Genomic DNA, 6,065 nt, shown 5'->3' with positions numbered 1-6,065 from the left:
CCTTCCCAGGCTCCCCTGCTTGTGAGCAGTGCTGACCAATCACCCCTCCCAGCCCAGTGGTCTTCCTGACCCACAGCAGCCGGTCCTGCTCTCCCAGAGCAACATGTGGGCATCTCTGGGGTCACGGTACCCCTCGACTGCCCCTGGCTCGCTCGTCCTCCGTGCTGGCCCCCTCCCCGTCCAGCTAGGAGGGTCTCCCGGACCGAGGGGCACAGGCAGTGCTGTGACACAGGGCCGCACGCGTTAACACAACACACATTTATTCCCTCACGGGAGGGGCGCTGGGAGAGCCGAAGTGCCCAGCGTGGGGCAGCCCCGACTCCAGGTGCTGGGGGACCGTGGGGACACAGGGTGCGGCTGACCCTGGCCTCCACTTACCTTTGTTGTTTTTTTATTGAGGCGAAAATCACGAGACAAAACCCCAGACGCTTTAGGGTGAATAGCCAAGCGGCAGTTAGCACACTCACAGTGCTGGGCAGCCTCCCCTCCTCGTTCCAGAACGTTCTCACCCTCTAGAGGAGGCCGGCATCCATTAAGCGGCCGGTCTGCGGGGCATCCCCGCCCCCAGCCCTCCCTGTGCTGCCTGTTCTGGACACTTCGCCGCCGAGGCGTCTTGTTTTCTCCCCCCCCCACCGTCGCAGTCCTTTCTGAGGTCGGATTTACCAACCAGCACACGACAGACGGACAGACAGACGGCAGTCGGGTGGTTTGGGCTCCTGCGCTCGGGACGCGGTGGGGGTGGGGTGCATCTCAGTCCCTGCCTTCTTTCTTCCGGCCGAGCCCGGGGTTGGGGGGCGGGGGGGTCGCAGGTTGCAGGAGCCACAGACCTCGCTCCGCGGTGGCCGCTGTTACTGTCCTACATTCTCACCTGCAACGTCTCCACGTCCAGTTTCGCCTCGTCTTCGCCGACTGTTGTTATTTTCTGGGTTTCGGCTTTTGAGGGTCTTGCAGCCGTCCCGGTGGGTGAGAGACGGTGTCTCGCCGTGGCTTTGACTTGCTTTTCGCCGATGACACCGAGCATCTCTTCGTGGGCTTGCTGGCCATCCGCACGTCCAGTCCTCCGCCCGTCGCTTTTGTTGGGGGAGCTCCGCTTACCTTGACAGAGGCCGTGGCAGGGCGTGTTGGCCGCGGTCTGAAAGTGCAACCAAATTTTAAAATAAAACCTGGGTTTCGTTTCATTTTACTTAAAGATTTGTGGACAAAATGACCAAAAGCCAAGTCTCCTCAGAGGGACATAGCTGGGGACAAGAGGCACCCAGGCAGGGGTCAGGGGAGCCCACATCTGACTGTGGCCTGATCCTCCCAGGGCACTGGGCCTGCCTTGCCCCTACCCCCTCCAGACACCCAGCCTCACCTCTAACCCCAAAACTGAACACACAGTAACATGGTTCTAGCCATGCCTCCCCACCGGCCCCCACGTGCCTCCTCACTGCCCAGTCTAGTCGCAGATGTATCGAGGACCTGTTGGTGGAGTCATTCACTCGTTCACTCATTCACTCATTCATTCCTTCAGTAGACCCTCTGAGTGCAGAAGACGGGAAGGTGAGGGATAGAACAGTCCTGTCTGGGGGGGCTTTTCTTGAACTAACGCCGCAGCACTGACCCTGCCCCCCGCCCCACTGAGGCTTCGTGCAGGGGCTCGGCCTCATCACGCCCACGGGCCATGGCCCCACTTGACCCACGGGGAAGCTGAGTCTCGGGGAGTCAGGGAGTGGCCTCTCCGGCCCCCCCGTGGCGCCCTCCCGCACCTCACGGGGCCACCTGGCGGGGCCTTAGGGACGCCGCAGCCCTCTGTCTCCCCAGGGCGGGCTGCACACCAGGGCCGCCCCCCCATCCGCCCCCCACCCCGGCCCGCGCCCCCAGGGATGGCGCTCCAGGAAAAGCTCTCAGTCAGAAGCCACTGCTCCCGGGGGCGCTCCCGGCTCCATTACTTCCAGGAAACGGCTCGTCTCCAGTGGCCCCTCCGCCCTCCACTCAGCTCGACGGGCGAGAGGCCCCGCGGCCCAGAAACCGCACGGCTTCTACCCGCCCGGATGCCAGAGGCCCCTCCCCCGGGACTCCTCACCCCCAGGCGGGCCCCTGGGGACCTCCTCTGGGGTCTGCAGCAGCCTCTGCGCAGGGGTGTCCTTCCTCGCGCCCGCTCAGGGCCTCCTGCTCTGGCGGGGACAGGCCATTTTCCAGGCCCTCCCGTCGGGCCTGAGCCCCGCGCCCACTCTCGCCTCCCCTCTGCGACACCCCCCCTTCTCGCTCCCGGGAGATCGCCCCGTCCTCCTGGGGTCCACTTGCCTGACCGCCCTCCACTCCGCGACAGAGCTGGAGGGCAGGCTCTTCCAGAGCCGGCCAGAACCTCGGTGCCTCTCCCCGCTGCACGTGGCCCCGTGGGTCCAAGTGGCAGCCGTGGTGGCCTGGGGCTCCTGACGGCCCAGCCAGCCCCACCCTCACCCCTGCGCCAGAGCAGCGCCACCATCGGCCCACCTGCCCACCCTTGCTGTCCTGGGCAGGCCAGGCTTGGGTGCCCCTCTGGGCCCCTGTTCGGCCTCCACAGGAGCCTCCCTGACCTCTCACCTACATGGCCTCCCAGGCCCCACCCATCCCTCCCCCAAACCCTCCCTTCCAGAGCCCCTCAGCACGCAGCATCGTGAACAGGCTTATTTGACTCCACACCCCTGCCGTCCATGCCCAGCACAGCTGCTCGGATGTGGCTACTGAAACCAAAATTAATTAAATCAAATCCAGTCCAAGGTTGGGGTCGGTTGCACGAGCCCCGTTTCGAGACCTCAGCGGCCACAAGCACCAGGTGGCCCCGTTTGGTGAGGGCAGTGCACCTGCCTGTGCTGGAACGTTCCCCCAGATGGTGCGTGGCCCGGCCTCCGTGGCCCCGGCGGGTGCCAGGCAGGCCCCTGGGCTCTCGTTGATGAACGAAGGAGGGAGGCGGGCTGTGGGGCTTGCTGGCCGCTGCTGGGTTCATCCGCACGCACCAAGAGGCAACACCTGCCACCTTCCACGTGTCTCCAACATGTGGCGGTCTCCCTGGGGTGGGGGTTCCATCAGCATCCGACGCAGAGGGCACCGGGTCTGTCCTGACCCTCCGGGCAAGGGGCTCTGGAGGACAGCGGGGGGCCACTGCCCAGTGCCGCCCCCGCCCTGGGACCTCAGAGGGAGTCTGCTCCCTCTGACCTGCTCCTACCTTCTCGCCAAGTGGGGATGACAGGAGGCCCGCCTCTTAGTGATGCTTTGAAGATCCACACGTAATCCACACAGAAGCTTCCGGAATACCTGGAAATGCCGGTGTTGTGGATAAATGAATAGAGTGCCCTGTCATCTGGCTTTGTCCTTGAGACCTTGGGGACCCCTGGGCACTGGCCACCCAACCAGCCTTTCTTCCAGGGAGAGACAGCCCTTGTCTGTGCGTGCCGGGCTGCCATTGGGAGGGTGACTATCTGGGTGATTTATGGTGGGGTCTCTTCCACAACTCTCCCCCGCCCCCTTCGCCTTGGACTGTCTTTGCTGTCACTTTCACCACTCTCCCTCACCCACCTAGGGCCTGGCTGCTTTGACCTCCTTGGCCAAGCTCTATGACGCCCTCCTGTCCCCACCCCTGCCCACCGAGGGGACAGGGGCCTGTGCAGGGGCACTGCAGACACCCCCTCACTGTCGGGGGGGCTAAACGGCTGGTTTCAGAAAAGCACTTCAACCAAAGCTTGAAACCTCTCAGGGTCCCCACCTCCCCTGGGTGCACGAACCCAGGCCCCTTCAACTGGGGTTGCAGGCCTGCGAGCAGGGCCTGACTGCCCGCCACTGACGTCTCCACGTGGGGGCTCCCAGACTCTCAGAGCTTCTGGGAGTGCCGCACCCCCCACCCCGTGCCGTTGCCCAATCTCCTGGGCCTGCGTGGCCACTACTTGCCAGCATATCCCTCCCTGCCCGCCCCTGTCCCTATGTGGGGGTCCTCGCAGACCCTCCCCGTGACACCCCTGCCCCCAGGCTGGGACCCTGCAGCTCTGGGCCTATGGGAGTCTGCCCCGAGAAGTGTGGACACCCCTTCCCCACGCCCGCAGCTGGGCCAGGCCTTCAAGGCACAGGAGGCAGGGAGGTCTGTGACATGGCTTTTCTGGGACAATAGAACATCCTGCTGCCTGCACTCTAGTGGCCAGGACTCCACAGACAGTGAAGCTAGCAGCCCTCTGCTCCCCGTGTGGGCCCTGCCCCCCACCTTCAGGGAAGTGGGTCCGTCCTGCGTCCTGGGGGCCCCAGGGAGACAAGGAGGCCCACGCAGCTCATACGGCTGTGGGGGACAGTTGGCCTCCGCGTCCGGGCCCCGTGGGGACAGGCCCCTGCAGGCCGTGCCCAGCACATGCCCATTACATCATTGTGGCACGGACCCAGGATGGGGGTGCTCTGAGCGTAGCCAGAGTGTGCACGAGGATCTCCCACTAGCGCGTGCCCCCCGGTTGCGGGCCTGGGGTACCCGGCGGTGAGCTGGGTGGCCTGGCTTTCTGTCCAAGGTGACCTGTGGTCCTCATTACTCAGAGCTGGCTTGGGAGCCTCCGGAAACCCCGGTGGCTCTGTCATCACCTGACCTGGCCCCCAATTCTGGCCAGAAGGGCACCAAGTGAGACCCTGGGTGGCCTGGGTGGGGCCCCGTCCCCGGGGGCCAAGAGCGGGGCGGAGGCGGCCGGCCTCCCCACCTGGGTCTCCCCCGGGCACCCCCGGAACGGGCTGTGTGGCCCGGGAGGCCGCTGCTCCTGCTGCAAGAGGGCCCCTCTGTCCTGGGCTGGGCTAAAAATAGCAGGGGGGGACGGCAGGGCAGGGACAGCCGGTGGGAGGCCCGTGGGGAGGGGCCGGAGGGGGCCGAGGACGGCAGCTCGGGGCCCAGGACCGGCCGTCAATGGCGCTGGTGCTCCCACCCTGTTCCCGGTGGCCGGCCAGCCGAGGCCCAGCTGACAGGCTATTTTTTCCCCTGCTTGACTAAATATGGTCAGGGAGCACAGCCCGAGGGGGCCACTTGGCCGGGGCCGCGTGTTTGGGATGCTTGGCCGGGTATATAAGGACTGCAAAGGTGAGGCGGGCTCCTGACCCGAGGGGGGCCCCCATGCCCGCTCCGGCCCCTCGGGTCAGCCCTCTCCTCCCATCCCCTCCCCTCCCCCGCCTGCGGGAGGCTCGGCGGAGGGCTGTGTGCATGTGTGAGCCTGCACACCCACGGGACCGTCCCCTTTTGTTCCGCCCTGACCTCTACCTGGCGCTGACCCCGGCTGGGGGTGCGGGAGCGTCTGCAGACACAGCCCAGCGCGGGGAGGGCTCAAGGTGCAGGGGCTCGAGGTGGCTCCTCCGTAACTCTGCATCGCCCGCCAGTCCTGCGCCTCCGGTCCCTCCCTCCCTCCCTCTCTCTCTCCCTCTCTCCTCTCAAGATCTCCCTTCCAGCTAAGTCTGCGCGGCTGCGGGAGGGCTGGGGGAAGGGCCGGTGCGGAGGGGGGTGCGTGGTGTCTTCTTTCCCTGTGCCTGCCCCCCCCGCCCCCCAAGTGCGGACGCATCGGGAGCTCTGGCCTCCCCCACCCCTGCATTCGCGATTGGCTCCGGGAGAAGGTGGATGGTGCCGCCACGGCTGCAGCATCTCCCTGGGAGCCACGCGGGCGCATCGTACCGGGAGCCGCGACCCTGCGCCCGCTGCCGCTGTCGCCAGCCCGGCTGGAGGGGCTCCGCGGTGAGTCCTGCTCAGCCGGCCCGGACGGCCCCACAAACTTGCCGGCCGCCGCGGTGGGGGTGTGCCTGCCGGTGGGTGGGAGCCGGGGCGGCGGGCCGCGTGGTTCCAGCGGGGGCGCTTTGGAGTTTTCTCCTGGCTCGCGGCTCCGTCCGCATTTGGAAAACTGCAGAGCCAGCAGCCAGCAGGCCGGGAGGGCGCGTCCAACCGGGATGCACGAACTTTGACATGCGGGCATTTTGCAAGGAAGCAGCTGCCTCCAGATGCCCGGGGTGGACGGGGGTCCTGGTGCCGGGGTGGGGGGGTCCGGGGGGGGCCAGGGGGGAGGCGGGGGGTGGGGGTGGGGAGGGCGCAATGAACCTGCCCC

At 66.5% G+C, this 6,065-nt stretch overlaps 1 long non-coding RNA gene across 1 annotated transcript; it reads right to left on the bottom strand.

Moving 5' to 3' along the window:
• Positions 1-286: 286 nt before the first annotated feature.
• Positions 287-5,773, bottom strand: LOC125162594 (uncharacterized). The gene is made up of 3 exons (XR_007151092.1): positions 5,642-5,773; positions 3,188-3,276; positions 287-1,132 (listed from the first exon to the last, which is right to left on the bottom strand). It is a non-coding gene; the product is annotated as an uncharacterized LOC125162594 (long non-coding RNA).
• Between the last annotated feature and the right edge of the window lie 292 nt (positions 5,774-6,065).

This window comes from Prionailurus viverrinus, chromosome A3, assembly GCF_022837055.1.
Source record: "Prionailurus viverrinus isolate Anna chromosome A3, UM_Priviv_1.0, whole genome shotgun sequence".
Taxonomy (NCBI): Eukaryota; Metazoa; Chordata; class Mammalia; order Carnivora; family Felidae; genus Prionailurus; species Prionailurus viverrinus.
The sequence above is the reverse complement of the archived record's forward strand: the minus strand, read 5'-3'. Positions and strand labels throughout refer to the sequence as shown.